The 19,716-nt window shown below is 40.6% G+C and overlaps 1 protein-coding gene across 4 annotated transcripts in view; it reads right to left on the reverse strand.

Moving 5' to 3' along the window:
- The window catches only part of LOC129777862 (uncharacterized), a 175,458-nt gene extending 158,511 nt beyond the window's left edge, over positions 1 to 16,947 (reverse strand). For all 4 annotated transcript variants that reach the window (XM_055784449.1, XM_055784440.1, XM_055784428.1 and 1 more), the window contains exon 1: positions 16,397 to 16,947. The gene's annotated coding sequence lies outside the window, so the exon portion shown is untranslated. The remainder of the gene's footprint in view (positions 1 to 16,396) is intronic.
- Positions 16,948 to 19,716: the final 2,769 nt, after the last annotated feature.

A 19,716-nucleotide genomic window follows, 5' to 3' on the forward strand; every position in this document is an offset into this window, starting at 1 on the left:
AAACATATTTGTTTGCATTTGAACAGCTCGTTGTGTGTTTTGTGCAAAACGAGGAAGAATAATGACTTGAATGACTTGAATGGGGAGGAAGACACACTCACGGTACCTGAAAGCACCTGAGAACTTTAACTGTTTCCATTCGGCTCCCCCTCAGAAGCCCTTCACGAACTCAAAGCTAGCAAAGGAATCTAGGGACTGCTTGTACGTTTGAGTTCGTAAGTAGGGATTGCATTACCGTGCCAAAATTTCAATAACCGGTTATTCGGTAATGAAAATTTCATTACCGGTAAAACCGGTAAATTACCGGTAAAACAATACTTTGAAACAAAACCATTTCCTTGAAGAAACAGCTTTTATTGATAATGATTTGTTTACAAGAAAACATTCAACTTAGTTTGTTGTTAAAATTAATACTAAAGGACACAAATAATGTTAATTTTGTCGTCTAAATCTAAATCGGATCATTAGGGGAAATCAGGGTAAAATCGACACCCTAAGGATTTCCATATATTTCCAAGACCTCCCATGTTCCTCCGACTTTAAATCGTTACGGAACCTCTCTTCAACTATTCATGAACTATTCTACAGTATCTGTTGATTATTTTTTGAGTAGAACTCGAATTCGAGTAGAAAAGCTGATGTTTTTAGGTGAAATGAATGAGAGTGCGGGTGAAATCGACACCCTGTCGGGTTAAAACCATTAGAGAAAAGATTTCCTACTCCTGGTCCGGAGTAAACACGAGAGTTTTGATTCCAGCTTGGGTGAGCGACCACAGGGGTCGTGCCGATGAGCGTTGAAGCTCTTCCAAGCTTTTTTTGTTGAAAAGTCCAGTTCAACGTTGGTTTTGGCTGTTTCATCAATCCAGTGCTGTCGTTTTGTCTTCCAAATATAAACACAAGACATCTACAAAAGCAAGTACACATTTTTTCCTGTCAATGGAACACAAACCAGGTATCGGTTTTACCCTGACTGAAGGTGTCGGTGTTACCCCAAATGGGCTCGAAATTTCAAAACAACGTTTTCCATTATCGATAATCAACAAAACAACCTATCGTCTCACAGAATACACTGAACAATGATCTAAGATAAATTGAGCTCATAGAAATATTAAATTCTCCAAAATTTTCCAACTAAAACATTTAAATTCCACTAGCGAAATTTTACACGGACTCCTGTTTTTTAACCAGTCGTGTTGTGTTGTATGTTTTGACAGTAAAGCGACTCCTGCAGCTGTATGGTGAATCGGAACGTAAAAAATGACAAATGTGTACAGGGGACATCGGAAAATTTGCAAAATATGTCTTCTAATTGGAAAAATCACGAGGTGTCGGGTTTACCCTGATTTCCCTTTACCGAAATTTCCAGAAGAGGAAAACGGACGTTTAGAGTCCAATGATGTTGGGCGTACAGTACGAAGAGCATCGAATACCATTGCCATGTATTTGCCTCTGTACGAAAACATGTCTGAAGATTTTCAATTCAATCGTCAAGTTTTTCCTTGATGCTCAACAGATTCTGCATCTTCCAGTGGGTGTTTTCCCTCCTGTTATGCAGCTACTGAACCAATACCATAATCGTCAAATTTAATCAAATCACGAACGATTTAAAATGCCTGCTTGTTCAATGCAGTCCGTGAAGTTTGATAGAAGACGCCGAAATCACAGATAGATAGTAGATAGCTGTTCTAGCATAAATTGCAATCCGACGTCAATTTCATAAAGGGTGCAGTTCTTCCGACATAGCAGTTCAACAGCGACCAGAACTGGTTCGAGGGCATCGAGATCGAGTAGCTATTTTTGAACAGAAGGTCGAAGGTCGTAGAATCGCGCAACACTGCCAGTTGGATTTTTCGATCTTATTTAGATTCTAGAGTAATATTTCAAAACGGCATAAAGGCGAATATTATTTATGGTGTAAAAATTAAAATTACCGAAAATACCGGTTATCGATTGTAAAATTACCGGTAATTCGGTAATGGAAAATGACCCGGTATTAGCTATAAAACCGGTAACGGTAAAACCGGTTAACAATCCCTATTCGTAAGCATACTTTCTGTATAGGTAGGCATGCAGGAGGAATAAACAACATCCTTTTATTTTTGCTCTTCGAGGGAAGACACCGCGTTGAGTATTTGCTAGATGCGAGCACTTTGCAAGGGGAGAAGTACAGGGAAACTTCGATATAACGTACCCTCGTTATAACGTACCCTCGATATAACGTCACTCGATATAACGTACATATTTCCAAAGTGTAAAGGAAAATATTTTTCAATATTTTTTTCTGATAGAACAATGAATTATCTGTATTGTGATGCTAAAACAAGTTTTGTACTTTCAATCAATCCCGAAATACAGCTGGTTTTTTGATTCCGGATTCTAAATGAATCAAGCTTTAATCAACAGTACGAAGGGAAACATCATGAGAAAGGCTGGCTTCGTCTTCTGATTGAAGTTATTCATTAACATTTACTAAAACAGCAACACAATAATGTCTTATAGACTACGTTTGTGAGTACTTTATTATGCTTCGATATAACGTACAATTCGATACAACGTACAATTTTGAAAGTGAAATGTACGTTATATCGAAGTTAACCTGTATACGCAAATAAGTCGCTGAATTTTATGTCAATAACGTTTATGTGTGCAACAATGGTATTCACTCAACTATTTCGTGTAGCAATTTATGATGAGAAGATGTTAAAGTTGTCTGTTTTGTACCACAGTTAAAGAGTTGTTGACAACAGGAATGAAACTTGTATCGTATAATTTTGTGAGGCATAAACTTTGTTATGCGATTATTATGATATTATGCTTTATTATGCGATTATTATGATATTATTCTACGAGCTGCTGTTTTTCTTTATTCATAGGAATATAACATTTTATGTTCTCTGATTACCTAAAGGGTGCATGCCTATCACACATCTCAATTTTAGAAGAAGTTTTAATTTTATTGATTTGTTCACGCACAATTTCTGCCCACCAAAGCCACAAAATTATGGCTACATAATTTATTATTATTTAAAGAGATGGAACCTCACTTTAAATGGAATCTATATTATTTAGTGGCTCTCCGTGGAAGGTCCGAGTCAGATAAATTGCACAATGAACACACTCAATGATAACTTGGAAGAGCAATTAATATTTTTTTCTAATTTTTTTTTTATATTTTTTGTAATAATAATTTATTTTTAACATATTGATCTTTTTTTTTATTTCGAGTTTTGGATATTGATTTCTTTTTTTTTGAACTACTATGAATCTCCATTAGTTAAATATAATCCGGCTGATTGAATGGGGTAGCATGATGTAGTCAATTGGTTAACAAAAAAGAAAGGTTTATCTTTTTGATAAAAATGAAACGCTCCATCGTTGTTACGCATTCCATCGCATTGTCTGACAAAGTGCAAAAGCAATTGGGTAGCATAACCATAATGTACCATAAAATATGATAAAATCGGTAAAAGAGCTCAAAGCCTTTGTTTATCTTTCTCGTTAGACAGAAAAAGCATTTATCTCAGTGCAGATTCTGTGTACGAGGATCCTCCCTTGGATTTTCAACAGGAGAGAGCGAGCCTGCCAGTCCAAAAAATTAAGTTTTTGGTCCTTAATCCATTGCTTAGTTTACTTGCTGGTATGAATAGTAGCATTGTTTTGCTGGAATGTGAATTCTTGGTGAAGATATCTACGCAAAAATGATAGAAGAGAGGATTCCAGATCATGTGTGTAATCCTTGAATGATGTGAAAGCTTTCCGGTTGCACAGAATCCCGCCCAAACCATGCACGAGTGGAGACCAAAACTCCTGGTTCAAAAATACTGCTCCTTCTTCCGTTAATCATGCCAGTACCCGTTGAAACCATGAGGGCCATCCAAATTGAGCTTTTTTTCGTCAGTGTAGATAACCTATACATTGAAGAATTTTTCGTTATGGTATATAGCTTTTTTTTCCTTTGGAAACATTCTTTGTCACAACAACGGTTCATGTGAACTTTGGCAAAACTTAGACGTCTTCCGATGTGAGATAGTGTAAGATAAGAAGTGTTAACCTTTGAAGCCCTCATTATGTGAGGATATTCAATCAAAATTTGACGAATTGACACGAGAAAACAATTTCTTCATAATTTTGAATTAGTATTATTATTGTGAACCCCAATTTTACATATTTTAACTTTTGACTTATGGTAAAAGGTGTACCGGTAAGTTTCTTCGGTTTTACAACAGATGGCGTAACTTGATTATTATTCCAGTGAATCAAATTTGCAGACATTCGTTAGATAGCTAATGTCATTGCGCGTCTTTTTCAGTATATGTCAAAAAGTTGAAGCGTAAACAACATCATTCTTTCCCACTTCGAATACGTCGAATCTCGTACCAACGAGAGAGTCTTTACGGGGAGTTTTACTTCATTACATCAATATGAAGAAAAAAGCTGCGGAAGGTCATCGCATTTTGGTGGAAATTTATGGTGACCATGCTCCAACTGAGCGAACGTGTCAGACGTGGTTTACACGGTTTAAAGTGGTATTTTTGACTTGGAAGACGAAGAACGTTCCGGACCGCCAAAAAAGTTCGAAGGTAAAGAATTGGATGCTTTACTCGATCAAGATCCGTCACAAACGCAATAAGAACTTGCACATTTTTTTTTACCATGCAAATGAAACACAAATTTCTGCATTACTCGAGAATGAATCAAGCAAATGAAACCAAATTAGGCATATTGACGTTATAGGGTGCAATAAATGTTTCTATAGTGGTTACACTCTCCACCCCCCCTCTCTAAGGGGTGGGCTGCCGTACAAATGAAACACATATTTCTACATTACTCGGGAATTAATCAAGCAAATGAAACCAAATTAGGCATATTTAAATTTTAGGGTGCAATACATGTTTCTATGATGACTCTCCACCCCCCCACTCTCTGAGAGGGGGCTGCCATACAAATGAAACATAAATTTCTGCATTACTCGAGAATTATTCAAGCAAATAAAACCAAATTAGGCATATTGAGGTTTTAGGGTGCAATAAATGTTTCTATGATGGTTAGACTCTCCACCCCCCCCCCTCTGAGGGGGGTTGTCATACAAATGAAACACAAATTTCTGAATTACTCGAGAATCATTCATGCAAACGAAACCAAATTTTGCATGTGGAGGTTTTAGCATGCAATATATATTTATTTGGTGATTAGACACTCCTCCCGCTTTCTAAGGGTGGGCTGTAGCACGGTACTGTTTTCGACATATGGAAGCCCCTCGTTTATTAAATCTGAAGTCGGATCCAACACAATCTCGTATGTGTGGATCTGAGTTCCTCCCTTCTGTATTTGTTTGGTTGAATGGCAGAGCGAGAGCCGCTTCGCTTTGTAGATTTAGGCAACTTGCCATAACGGGGTGGGTAAGATTGTCAACTAATAGTAGCTCTTGAAGGTCAGATCGATTGATGTTTTTTTTTCTCGAGTTTTTTCTTGTTTCTCAGTTCAGTAGTTTTCTGTTAGTTAGTTCTCTGTAATACCAGTAATTTTTGATGGGCGTTTAGAGTTAACCTTTGCAGTGGTTCACATGACATTTCGCTGGAGACCGGAGCTGTAAAGCGTTGATGGTCAGTTACAGACAGATCAATTGATCTGATACTGGAAACAGAGGATGAGTCAATTAAGTTTGACGATGACCACAAATGACCCCGAAAATGTTATTGAACAATTCTGCAAAAGGAGACTCTATTTTCGCCTTCGAAAATTTGATTGGTTCAGGCCAATCAAATTTTCGAAAATTAAGCAGGGAATGATGTAGCACGGTACTGTTTTCGACATATGGAAGCCCCTCGTTTATTAAATCTGAAGTCAGATCCAACACAATCTCGTATGTGTGGATCTGAGTTCCTCCCTTCTGTATTTGTTTGGATGAATGGTAGAGCGAGAGCCGCTTCGCTTTGTAGATTTGAGCAACTTGCCATAATGGGTGCTGGATGTGATTCGTCCAAAATCTAATCGATTACTCACAAGATATTAAATTTTGTATAGTGAAAAACGTCGGAAAACTCAAGCAAGTGCTCTGAAAGTTAAATTTTCATTTTTCAATCTTCCGCAATGGTTTTGTTTGTATTGGTGAAAGCATCGTTATTTTTTCGACACTGATGCCAGACAACATCATCGAAACAGCTATCAAAACCACTCAATAAAATGTTATTCCTGAGTCATAGCCTTTCATGTCATGAAAATCAATAGAATAAAATAGTGTTGATATCAATACAATCATTATTTTTACGTTTAATGGGTCTATAATGTAAGTTTTAGCAACTTTAATATTGGGTAAGAAAATTGTATTGCAGAGCTCGGAACACTGCCACGGCTGCCTATGCTTTCAAAAACAATAAACGGAAAAGTATTACATTCAATCAAAATGTCTCAGCCAACGAAGAGAAGGGTTAAGGTTCTCCAACGTGAATATGTGAAAACAATACGACCAACGAAGGAAAATATTGAGGAATTATCAGCATCGAGTTACTATGCGGTAGAACTTGTTAATATCAAAAGAGCCCCAATTCGCATGTGTTATAAATTTGCTCATGTTACGCTCGCGTATAATCAGAATTTTACTTCATATGCAAAAATACCCCTTCTATATATTTATGTTTGCAATTGGCATGGTTCATCGGAACATATCGTTCATACATTGAACTTCAGTATTGAATTGTTATTTTTTTTTTCAAATGTATTCAAAGACTCGTGTCAATGAAGCGCCACACAGTCTGATAAGTGAATTGATCTATTTACTTGTGCTTTGCTCTTCTCTCACAAACACTATTACCCCATTTTTACACGTGGTTTTACCTGTACTACTACAATGGCTAGCTTCCACCTTCACCTTAATGTCTTCCTTGATTGAGTAGTGTAGTGAATGAATTGAATTGATGTTGAATTATTGATGTAGGCGTTGTGTATGAATAAATATGATTTCGTGATATTAGATGTTCGGTTGTAAGAAACGGTTGTGTATTTACCGGCACGCGGTGGCCTAAGCACCGACGACAAATGCGTTCAAATATTTTTGTTGTTGAGTTGGTCACGAGTCTGAGTGGAGACTCCTTTTTTTTCCCACTTCCACTCTCACTCCTACGCTCCGAAGCGAGCTCCGAAGTTGAGGGGAAGGAGATTTTGAGTAGGTCCCGTGAGGAGATTCAAGCATAAGCGGTAGTCATTGGAATCGAGCCAGACTCCCTTGTGTCTGCATTGCGTCCCGTGGACAAACGGTGTCGCGGGTCCTACCGAGAGCACAGGTAAAAGTCGCGTATCTAACCGGGTTTGTGAGGGAAAAAGGACAAACCCGCCCTCAGTGGGTGTCTCATTGCCGGGCAAGGAAAGAACACAGCGGTCGGTCTCCCTCGCGGGAGTGGCGCTTAAGCCGACCGCTTATCTGCGCAAAATCCCCAGTCACGATGAACACGCTCGCCTCTCGGGCGTTGCGGGTTACAGGGCTTTCATACAAATGAAACACAAATTTCTGCATAACTCGAAAACTAATCTAGCAAATGGAGCCACATTTGGCATGTGCAGGTTTTACAGGGCATGAAACGTTTCTATGGTGAATACACTCCTCCCCCCTCTCTAAGGGGGGGCTGCCATACAAACGGAACACAAACTTCTGCATAATTCGAGAACTATTCAAGGATGTGACGGTTTTTGGGTATGAGAAATGTTTCTATAATGGTATGACTCTCCTTCTCCCTCATCTGGAATGGAGAGGGGGTCCCATAAAAATATTACACATATTCCAACCAAACGTGACAATTGAAAACTTTCGGAAAACTTTGAAGGAAAAAAGGGAAAATTCGGAAAATTAAATTCCCATATGTTCAACAATTACATAGTGACAAGTGCTGTTAGGCAACAGTTGTTTATCGCTGGTTTCATTTGAGGTAACGATGGCTGATCGAAGTGTCGGTACATTTCTATATATTATTCTAATATTATAGGTGTTTTCATGTCCATTCAATATTTTGTCTACATCGCGTCACATTGACGCATATTCGTAGAGATAGGTATACCACACAAAGAATTTCGATATTTTAACACTTTTGAAGAAAATAGACTTCAATATATATTGACCTCGATCAATGGATAAAAGTCATTACAAGGGATAAAATAAAAAAGCAAACCGTTTTTGTAATTTTCCTTATAAAATTCGGAATGTTTCAAAATGACGCGTCCCGTGAACCTAGTGTCTTTTTAAGCGGGGGATACGTGCCTTGTAAACAAAAACCGCGTAAATTCCAAAATCCGCGTAAATTCCAAGATCCGTTTAAAAAAACTGCGTTAATTCCAAAATCCGCGTAAAAATAACCAGGTAATTTTCAGAATCCGTGAAAAAATCTAACAAACAGTGAATTATTAGTTTAAAATGCAACCCATATTCTAACAATTGATTAACTGGTTTTTTTGCATGCTACAATCGTGATATCTGTATCTCCATTTATTTCTCAGCTACTAATCAGTGATACAATACAAAATTATTCCGTGAAAAGTCACATTTTTATTTATTTATTTATTTATTTATAATGATACTACATCCCATTGAGAGATTAGATCTTCTTCACAATTTTTCGCCAATAGTCCCGATCCATGGCTGCAGTTCTCCAACTCCCGGCTGCACCGATTCTTGCCAAGTCCTGCTCCACCTGGTCCAAGCACCTCGCTCGCTGGGCTCCTCTCCTTCTTGTTCCTACCGGATTCGATGCGAACACCATCTTTGCAGGGCTGCTGTCCGGCAATCTTGCAACATGCCCTGCCCATCGCACTCGTCCAGCCTTGGCGACTTTCTGAATGCTGGGTTCGCCGTAGAGTTGCGCCAGTTCGTGGTTCATTCTCCTTCTCCATACTCCGCTTTCCTGTACACCACCGTATATTGTTCTGAGCACTCGGCGTTCGAAAACTCCAAGCGCTTGTGAGTCCTCTTCAAGCATCGTCCATGCTTCGTGCCCATAGAGAACAACCGGTCGAATTAGGGATTTGTACATGGTACACTTCGTACGGGGTCGGAGTTTGTTGGACCTCAAGGATTTGCGGAGCCCATAGTAGGCACGACTTCCATTGACAATGCGTCTTCGAATTTCACGGCTGTTGTTGTTGTCAGTCGTTATCAACGAGCCAAGGTAGACAAATTCCTCTACCACCTCGAGCTCGTCGCCGTCGATCACAACACTACTACCAAGAATAACTCTGTTGCGATCAGTCCCTCCAGCTAGCATGTATTTAGACTTAGACGCATTGATCCCAAGCCCAATCAGCCCTGCTTCGTGTTTCAGTCGGGTATACAAGTCGGCTACCGTCGCATGTGTTCTTCCGATTATGTCCACGTCGTCGGCGAAGCAGATAAACTGACTAGACTTGTTGAAAATCGTGCCCCGCATGTTGAAGCCCGCTCTCCGCATAACACCTTCCAGCGCCACGTTGAAGAGCAGACAGGAGATTCCATCGCCTTGTCGAAGTCCCCTGTGAGTCTCAAATGATTCCGACAGCTTACCTGAGATCCGCACACTGTACCGCACACCGTTCATCGTTGCCTGAATCAGTCTTGTCAGCTTTCGGGGAAAGCCGTATTCGTCCATGATCCTCCATAGCTGTCGTCGGTCGATTGTATCATATGCGGCCTTGAAGTCGACGAAGATGTGATGTGTAGGGACCTGATACTCGCGGCACTTTTGGAGGATCTGCCGCAGTGTAAAAATCTGGTCCGTCGTCGAGCAACCGGACATGAATCCGGCCTAATAACTTCCCACAAATCTACTTACTATTGGCGATAGGCGGCGGAAGAGGATCTGAGACAAAATTTTGTAGGCACCATTCAGGATAGTGATGGCACGATAGTTCCCACAATCCAACTTGTCGCCTTTTTTATAGATGGGGCAGATTACCCCGTCCTTCCACTCCTCCGGTAGCTGGTCTGTGTCCCAGATCCTGACTATCAACCGGTGCATACACTCTACAAGTTTTCTCGGACCCCCTATGAAGTGCTCCGCTACGAGGCCATCCTTACCAGCTGCTTTGTGGTTCTTGAGCTGATTAATGGCCTCCTTAACTTCACCCATCGTCGGGGGTGGTACGTCGTCGTTGTTCATTGCACCGGTGTAGTCCTCCTCAACGCCGTCTAGGTCTCCTGTCTGCGCGCTGTTCAGGTGTTCATCGTAGTGCTGCCTCCACCTTTCGATCACCTCGCGTTCGTTCGTCAAGATGCCTCCTTCCTTGTTTCTGCACATTTCGGCCCGCGGCACAAAGCCTTTGTGCGAGGCGTTTAGTTTCTTGAAGAACTTCCGCGATTCTCGAGAACGATAAAGCAGCTCCATCTCCTCACACTCTTTCTCTTCCAGGCGGCGCTTTTTTTCCCGAAAGAGATGTGTTTGCTGCCTTCGTTTCAGTCTGTATCGTTCCACGTTTTGTCGAGTCGCTCGTTGCAGCATGGCTCGTTCAGGAGCGCTCGGCACTCGTCGTCAAACCATTCGTTCCGTTGTCCTCGTTGTTCATACCCGATGACGGTCTCTGCTGTGCTGCTAATTGCTGATTTTAAGGAGTTCCAGCATTCATCGAGGGGAACAGCATCTAGTTCATCTACCCCCGGTAACGCAGCTTCAAGACGCTGCGAATATGTTGCAGCAACGTTCGGCTCCTGTAGTCGTCGTAGGTGGTACCGTGGTGAGCGCTGGTGTCTTATGTTATTGACGACTGACAGTTTAGAACGCAGTTTGACCATCACCAGGTAGTGGTCTGAATCGATGTTAGCGCCACGATAGGTTCTGACGTCGATGATATCCGAGAAGTGCCGACCGTCGATCAAAACGTGGTCAATTTGTGTTTCTGTTTGCTGTGGTGATCTCCAGGTGTAACGGTATTGGAGGCTGTGCTGGAAGAAGGTGCTACGTATGGCCATGTTCTTGGAGGCAGCGAAGTCGATAAGTCTTAGGCCGTTTTCGTTGGTTCGCTGATGGGCGCTGAACCTACCAATTACCGATTTGAATTCCTCCTCCTGGCCGACCTGAGCGTTCAAATCACCGATGGTTCAAATCACCGATGACGATTTTGATGTCGTGTTTTGGGCAGCGATCGTATTCACGCTCTAGCTGCGCGTAGAATTCTTCTTTATCGTCATCGGTGCTAGCTAGATGGGGGCTGTGGACGTTGATAATGCTGATATTGAAGAAGTGGCCTCTCATCCTCAATCTGCACATTCTTTCATTGATCGGCCACCAACCAATCACCCGTTTTTGCATCTCCCCCATCACGATGAAAGCTGCACCCAGCTCGTGTGTGTTGCCGCAGCTCTGATAGATGGTATATCCACCATGGAACGATCGCACCATCGAACCTTTCCAGCACACCTCCTGCAGCGCTACGATGTTGAAATTGCGGGCTCTCAATATTTCCGAAAGAATTCGGGTACTCGCAAGAAAATTGAGAGACTTGCAGTTCCATGTTCCGAGTTTCCAATCTCTAGTCCGTGTTCTTTGCGTAGGTCTAGTCCGATTGTCCTTTCTCGAATTTCTTTGTGAATTTTCCTGTGCGTTTTATTTTTACGGATGGCTTGCAGGGCCTGCACCACCTGTGAAAAGTCACATCAATTGTCATATTGAGTTTTTACGTGGTTGATAAGTACCGCGTAAAAAGCGACTTCAGTGTATAGGAGAGAAGAAAATGAGATTCCTAAAATTCATTTCTTTTCATTCATTCTTCGGACCCAATGTTCAGGAAATGAAGGTATTGAAAATGGTGGATTTGCGAGCGACTTTTTTCACATCGTCGGCGTCAATATTTGTGTTCATGTTATTTTGCCCACCACATCCATGCGAAAATGTTATTTTCAGTTAGTGTGTTTTTAATTAATAACATATGTTTTATTGGAGTTCCCAGTGATTATGAGCGTAATGTGATCTTTGTGAAATCACGTCGAAAAGACGAATGAAAGTGATATTTTTGTGGGTCATTTTTACTGTCCCACGTTCATAGAAACAAACGAACATTTATTATTATAACAACACCAAGTTGATTTTTCTATAGCTCTCAGTGTCCCTTTGAGTGATGAGAGAAAATAAATTATTCAGCATTTCACCGACAATGCTATTGCTTCCGAGGACTAAGAATACGATTGCTCTCTGGACCTTTTTACCACATGAATAACGGGAATAAGTCACAATACAATTGTCAATTGAAAAACAAACAGTTGCAAGATTTAATGAGAATTTTGACTCAAATTATCATGAAACCGTGGATATTGTTGAACATTGTTTTGTTACTTCCATATACGCTGCAAATTGAATGCAAATAAATCAGCCGGGTGCTATGATTGATGCTAGGATCGTTAGCAAAATCTCAAGCAGAACTGTCAGTGGAATACCCAATTCATGTGAAAACAAAGGGAAAATGTCAGTGGGATACTCGATATGTTGGCTCCTGTCAGTTCAATAGGGGTTCTCTAAAGACGTCACCCGGGTGGAATAATTACGACACTATATTTTACATGTCAATACAAATACACTACGCCTACTACTCTACCTCGGTGTGTAACTCATTGCTTCGAACGATTACAAAGCGATTTGAAATGGATTTTGAGATATGTTTCTTATTTTGCTGTAGTATTTCTTGATTTGAATTCTATGAGTTATAACTCTTTAATCCAAAGATTATGTTCGATAAAAAAGTTTCCAACGTCACTCAAATTGGATGGATGTGAAAAAGGGAAGAAGGCAACTGTCTAGTGTTTCAAAGTTTAGGCGGTAACTATATATACAACTTCTCAACACAAAAATACTTTTGTTTCTTCGATTGAGACTTACCACAACGATGTATTCCTCACTATTGAAGTATCCCTTTATTAGGTGTGTGGAATATACGGCCGTAGTTTGCGAAGTTTTGCAGAAATGTAAAAAAAAATACCACGTAAAAGCTTGAAAACAGAATGGCGTAAGCGCCATTTCCACTGTGAGGTGGCGCAAGCGCCATTATCACCATGATGAGATGTAAGATCAAGTTGATTGTGATGCGATGGGTTTTTTAATCTGATCTGATGGCACAGAATTAACGAAGTGGGACAGTGAATTTCACATAACATCTTTTGTAAAGGACGTTTATCATAATGAGAGTCACATGCGTTCATTCTTGTAAGATTTTTTTTCTCGAAAAGTTATTTATGTCAAATATTTTAATGAAAAATAGTTCATCCCCATGCCGTGTTACATTTGTAATAACCATCTTCTATTAGATCTGCAATCCATGCATTTGGGATCTCTATTTGAAAATCGAGTTAAATATTCAAGTCCATAAAATCAAATTTAGATTAAAGGAATAATTTATTCTAGATTGAAGTACATTGCTTTTATCACATATTGCACATAAAGATTGCAACAAACTAATTGAAACCCACCAATTAAATTGCTGATTACAAGAATTTCACCAATAGTGTCTTTTATCTTCAGGCTTCAAGGGTCAAATCTTCTTGACGTTGTTTACTTTCCTAGTCTGCTCAATTCCTCTTACAGATGAATTGAAACTGAGTGTGGATTGAAGGGTAAATGTCGGATTTGATGAACAGCTGCACTCTTCTAAATTCTCCATCGAAACGCATCTTGTAACAGGATTCAAAACATCCCCGCGTAAACTGTATCTGTTTTACATCGGATAATTCCGGACGGCATTATCGGATGGTTTCAATTGCCGTTAGGATTGGAAAAAATCGGTGCTGTCCATAATCATCACAATTGGGTTCTTTACTACGTTAGCCTGATCGACGCATGCTATAAAGTCGAAAAATATGTAGAACTCTTCTCCCTGAATCAGATCAGATTTTGGTAGTGTACGCGTATGATGATTATACATGCAATTTTAAGAAAAGCCTCGTACTGAAAATTCTTTCCTCTGGCGCTTGCGTCACTTTGCGAGATTACGGCAGTAGAGTAGTGCGGGGCAAAGGTGTGCACGGGACAAAAGTGCGCATTGGCCTTTTTGAAGCAAACGAGCATAAAAATTCGACAACAGTGCATTCGCTTGATACATTATTACGCCTGCAGCAAAAAGTGGCAAAAAGTTATTAGGTAAAAAGAGTTTTGCGATGTTTTGATATATTTTTTTTCAATTTTGGGGATAACGATTAACTTACCTAAAATAACTGGAAAGTTCGAAAGTACACCGTCAAGGAAACCTTCATTCTATAGTAGATGATAGTGCGTATTCGTTTTTATGAAAAAGTTTAAGAGCTTTTTTTAAAAATTCGATTAGTTCAAAAAATGCTTGCGGGGCTAAAGTGCGCAGTGGCTGTTGGGCTAAACTTCGCACCAGAATTTTGCTCTCAAAAAAAAATATATATATATGTAAAATGTTTTCAATCAAATTTTTAACGGAATTCACAAGAAGAAAACTGATTTGAAAAAATTCACTCCAGAAATGTTGTCGGGCCGACAGAGGCTTCGGGAGGGAGTCTCGAAGCGTCGGATTGCGGCAGACCTCGGTATTTCTGAATCAGCTCTGAGGAAGAGGCTCATATCAGTAAGTGATTTATGATGTAAATCTTTTTTTATTGACATTTCTACTTTTGCTGGGATGTGCCAGCGAGGACCTAGACAAAGCTTTCTATGGTATGACTCTCAAAGATTTGAGGCACCTGTCGTTTGATTTTGCGGAAGCCACAACCTCCAGCACGAATTCAACCAAGTTGCAAAACTGGCAGGAAATGATTGGGCTTCTAGCTTCATGAGGAACCATCGTCTGTCTCTTCGAACCCTAAAACAACGCAACGGTGCAACGGTGCCCACACATTCTAGTAATGATGCTTCTCCCGCTTGTAATGATAAAGCATTTATTTTTGTTACAAGTTACAAGAACAATTCAATAAGTGCGCACTTTTGCCCCGTACGGGGCGCATCTTTGCCCCCACTATGGGGTACTATGGGGCTCCTTGCGTATTGCCTTCAAAAATATTAAGTTGAATAAATTTTGCAGCTGTATTAAAGGGTGTGTCACATCAAATTGCATCACGGAAAAAACGCTGTAGAAATTTAATTTTTAGGAATTATATCTTCAGCTTTCGCTTATAATCAGATAAGAGTGTATAGATCACGTTGGCCATGCTTCACTGTCAATTTTTCGTAAATTTGGAAAAATGTCGTCGAACGAAAAAGAGCGTCGTGAATTAATCCTGCGCACTCATTTCGAGAATCAGGAGTTGTCACATCGGGACATCGGTAAGATGCTGGGAATCGTCCAATCCACGGTCAGCAGAGTACTAAAACGATACTTCGAGAACCTAACCATCGACCGGAAGGTGAAGAACGACAAAAATGGATGCTCCGTCAGTGAAAAAGATCACAAGCGCGTAGTTAAGCAGTTTAGACGTGATCCGAGAAGTTCGGTCCGGGATGTCGCCAATAAGCTGAATTTGTCAAGTTCATTCGTCCAGCGGACCAAGCAGCGGGAGGGCCTGCGTACATACAAAGTTCAGAAGGCTCCTAACCGCGACGAAAGGCAAAACATGGTGGGGAAGACGCGAGCCCGGAAGCTGTACACCGAAATGCTGACGAAGCCGCATTGCCTGGTAATGGACGACGAAACCTACGTCAAAGCGGACTTTCGTCAGCTGCCGGGCATGTTGTTCTTCTCCGCAGAGGACAAATTCAGCGTTCCGGAGGAGATTCGCAAGCAGAAACTATCCAAGTTTGCCAAAAAGTACATGGTGTGGCAAGCGATCTGCTCTTGCGGAAAGCGGAGCGCCCCCATCGTGATGACCGGCACGGTAAACGGGCAGGTTTACCTTAAGGAGTGCCTACAGAAGCGCTTACTACCACTATTGAAGCAGCACGAGGGCCCGACCATCTTCTGGTCGGATCTCGCTTCGTGCCACTATTCAAAGAACGTGTTGGAGTGGTACGAAGCCAACGGGGTCACATTCGTGCCAAAGGAAATGAACCCACCGAACGCGCCGGAGCTTCGCCCTATAGAGAAATATTGGGCGATTATGAAGCAGGCCCTCCGGAAGAACCCAAAAGTTGTCAAATCGGAGGCGGACTTCAAGCGAAAATGGATTTCTGTTAAAAAAAAAACTACAACCTGACGTTGTACAGAACCTTATGGACGGGGTAAAGAGGAAGGTGCGAGCATACGGGCTTGGGCTCGAAGTATGAATAAAAAGAAAATGCCAAAAGTTGTTTAATAGTTTTTATTTTACTGTCTAAAATTTTCAAAAGGATCGGTCTACTGGGCGAATTTCTACAGCGTTTTTTCCGTGATGCAATTTGATGTGACACACCCTTTAAATTTCTGAATAATGACAAAGACATCTACGATTTCTGTCTTTGTTCATACAAAACAGAAATTCCATATTCAAGTTTGAACGTAGAAATCACTAGCGTTATCGTACCTGTGACAAATCACCATCCTCAGCAGTAGCCTAACAGGGGCTATGGTGTTAGTAGACATAACTCGTTCTGCTTCACTTGTAATCCACCTGCGATGTTCACATCTGTATGAACAATAGGATTCCACAGGTCGTTGAATGTTCAACCAATTCGTTTCTGTTTTCTTTATCTTTTGTTATCCTTTCTACATGTGTTCACTCCTGCAAATTTGCTCGGGCAGTGCTTTTTGGTACACAGGACCGCCGAAAGTAGAATTATCTCCAGCATACCGAGATACCGAGCTGCAGCATCGTATAAAAACTAAAGAGAAACAATGTAATGACGCTCTTCAAGCTGCCCCACTACGAATTCGATGCCATTATCTTCCAATCAGACTTCAACCTCTTCAAGCATTTCCTTTTACAAACACAACACACAGCTGATTATTGAGCTGGACCTTTCAACCCCGCTCGACCAAAACACAACATCCGAACATCGATCGCAGCGCGTAATTTTCCACCGCGTGCGACCCAAAACAACCCGGCGAAATACCCGCCTCCAAACCAACCGAACGTCGTTTCCAAACTGACTGAGTGGTTTCGTGTGTGCATTGAGTGAAATCCTTCGCATGTTGTTGTGTGAGAAGTGAGTGGAGCCGAATGAGAGATGATGAGGTGAGAAAATGGGAAATTCAACCCTGTGTAATGAATGTGTGCAGCTTTCACGCTGACGCGCGGGGGTGGAATAGAGATAGTGAGTGAACGTGAGAGATTGGTGATATTCCCAATGCGAGAGCGGAGTGCTATAATATTAAGGAGATGGAGATTTTCATTGGATACAGAGAGAGAGAGAGAGTGGGGAATCAGGGGGTTTGTTTGCAAACAATGTATTCAAGAAAACCTTTACATGAACCGTTTCTAACGGGGAAACATGTGATTTGGGGATAATTTGCAAAGGTCACACGATTGTGTTGGGCAAAAAAAAGAGGATGAACTTGGTCCGGAACATAGAACAGATTCAGATTCAGATTTAGATTCAAGTTCAGGCCCAAGCTCTGAGAAAAACAATATTTTGATCAGGTGTTGAATGATTTTTGGAATGATTTACTCAATTCGTCTTTCTGTCCGGTGAGTCGGAAGTAATTTTAATTAGCTCATTCTAAAAGTTTGCGGTAATTCATTAAAGTGTAAATTGTTCGCAGCTCGGGGAAGTAAAACTCAGAACTCTAACAAATAAATCTCTGCATCACACTGTTTCTGTCTATCGGCTGAGGTAATCTGTAGTAAACTTCCTGCTAAGAAACCATTGAAGTGCAGCGTACATGTTTCGAAAACAGAACTGATTCAGGTGTGGCTGTTACCAGTGGCGTAGTGTGCGGGTGGTAAACTTAATTATTATATTTCATCTTTCAATTGAAGAAAAAACACCCATCGCGTGTAGTTGCTTCGGTCCGTACATTAATAAAACCAATAACCTCTCTCTGATTTTCGCAAAATTGAGACATCCAACACCACATTACATCAATACCCTTTTGATTATTCGCTACGCATACCTGGGCGCCTCTCCATGCAATGCAAAACAGATGCATGGAACCAATACAGAGAGGCGGAGGGCCGCCGAAATAGGCCGTGAAAAGCCGTGCGATGTTTTACAGTTAAAGCCTGTTTCAGTTTTTTTGGTCGCATAAGGTAGGACATTTCTCAGCATAGAAATAACGTACAAAAAAGGGAAGGGTGTTATTTTGTAGGTTTATCAACTTTAAGGTTAAAAAACACGGAAATCATTTTTGAACTTTTCGTGTTATACCGCCTATCATTTTGTGCACAGTACTGCTGGTAACTGTTCTTGCTATCTTCTTGGAAAAGTGGTGCATTTGAATTGTATTTTTCATGGTTCTGCCACATTTTTTCAATTTGCCTTTGATATTGTCTAATATCTCTCGAAAATCCGAACAATTTGGTGGATTGATAGTTTTTAAATGAAGTCGATTTTGTTCTCCTCATACCACTTGATACCATCCCGGCTGCAATGGCAGCTTGTCAAGTCAGACCAGAACTTCACTGGACCATTGTGTGATAGAATGAATGGCAAAATCCTGTTCTGAAGACACTCCTACCTGTAATTGTTGCCCCAGTGATGACAACCATTGTTGCCGTTCCACAACTACAGATCCCTTGCCAAATCATCAACTTACGGGCCAATTTATTTGCGTAAACAAATTTGAACCTACCCTACATTTGACAAGGTAAAATTTGTTACCGACAATTTGTCTAAAAATCCATTTTTACGTACCTTAAGATCAGAAAGTTGAACAGGTCTGCCTTGCGGTCTTAGGCTTTCTTTCTATATGAGAGATACAACCGTTCTCTTCTCTGTCCAAAAACTAACTGCTTTATTTTCTGTCCTTAGAAATTAAATACAAGTTCTTCTTAAAATTTATGACTCAACATGAGTAAGCGAACTTGCGATAACCTAACAGTAAGACTATGAGTAACACATAAGCATAAACAAAAACCCTATCGTAAAACTAGACCTTTTCTTTTTTAGAATAAAAAAAAATGAACTATGAGTCACACGATCCGCAAAAAAAGGATCGTGCAAGAGAGATGTATTTATTTAGGTTCGGGATCGACCCGATTTTATCGGAAACTTATTTACACGATCCGCAATAAGGATCGTGCGATAAAGATGTATTTATTTAGGCTCGAGCTATTGATCATTATGGGTATACAAAAACCCTTCTGTTGCGGTCGCTGCAAAGTACCGGGATTTTTTTAAATAAAACAAAATGGAGTTAAATTTCGGGCAAATTTATTTTATCTCGTTAAAAATACGATTCATTCGCTATCCAACTCTTGACGAGTAAAGTTCAGTGTCGGTATTGTGCGTTGCCACTTTTGCTATTGTGCTATTGGTACGAGTGAATCGTGTACGAGTGAAGGTCATTGCTGTCCGCTTTCGACCTGACCATTTGTGAAGTGGAACGAAGGAACAAAGGAAGCAGCTCTCTTGCAGCGAGCCGGATTGCGGCTGTTGAACTGATTCGGCATAACGGGATCGCCATCGCGTGACTGTCGCAAACGGGATTCATCATCACGTGGCTGCGTAAGCTATTCTTGCGCTATTGTGTTGTCTCCGTAGCGCGTAGCCTCTGTCTCTCCCTGATTAGGGCAGTAGAGCGCATTATTGGAACAACTTATATATTAAGGTACACATATTTATTATTAATATTATTATTCAATTCATTTGTTCATTGTTTGATATTATTATCATAATTTTTTTTTGCTATTTTTTTTTTAAGATTATTGTTAAAATCAATAATAATTTAGAAATAAGACAGACA

Source organism: Toxorhynchites rutilus, chromosome 1, assembly GCF_029784135.1.
Source record: "Toxorhynchites rutilus septentrionalis strain SRP chromosome 1, ASM2978413v1, whole genome shotgun sequence".
NCBI classification, from domain to species: Eukaryota; Metazoa; Arthropoda; class Insecta; order Diptera; family Culicidae; genus Toxorhynchites; species Toxorhynchites rutilus.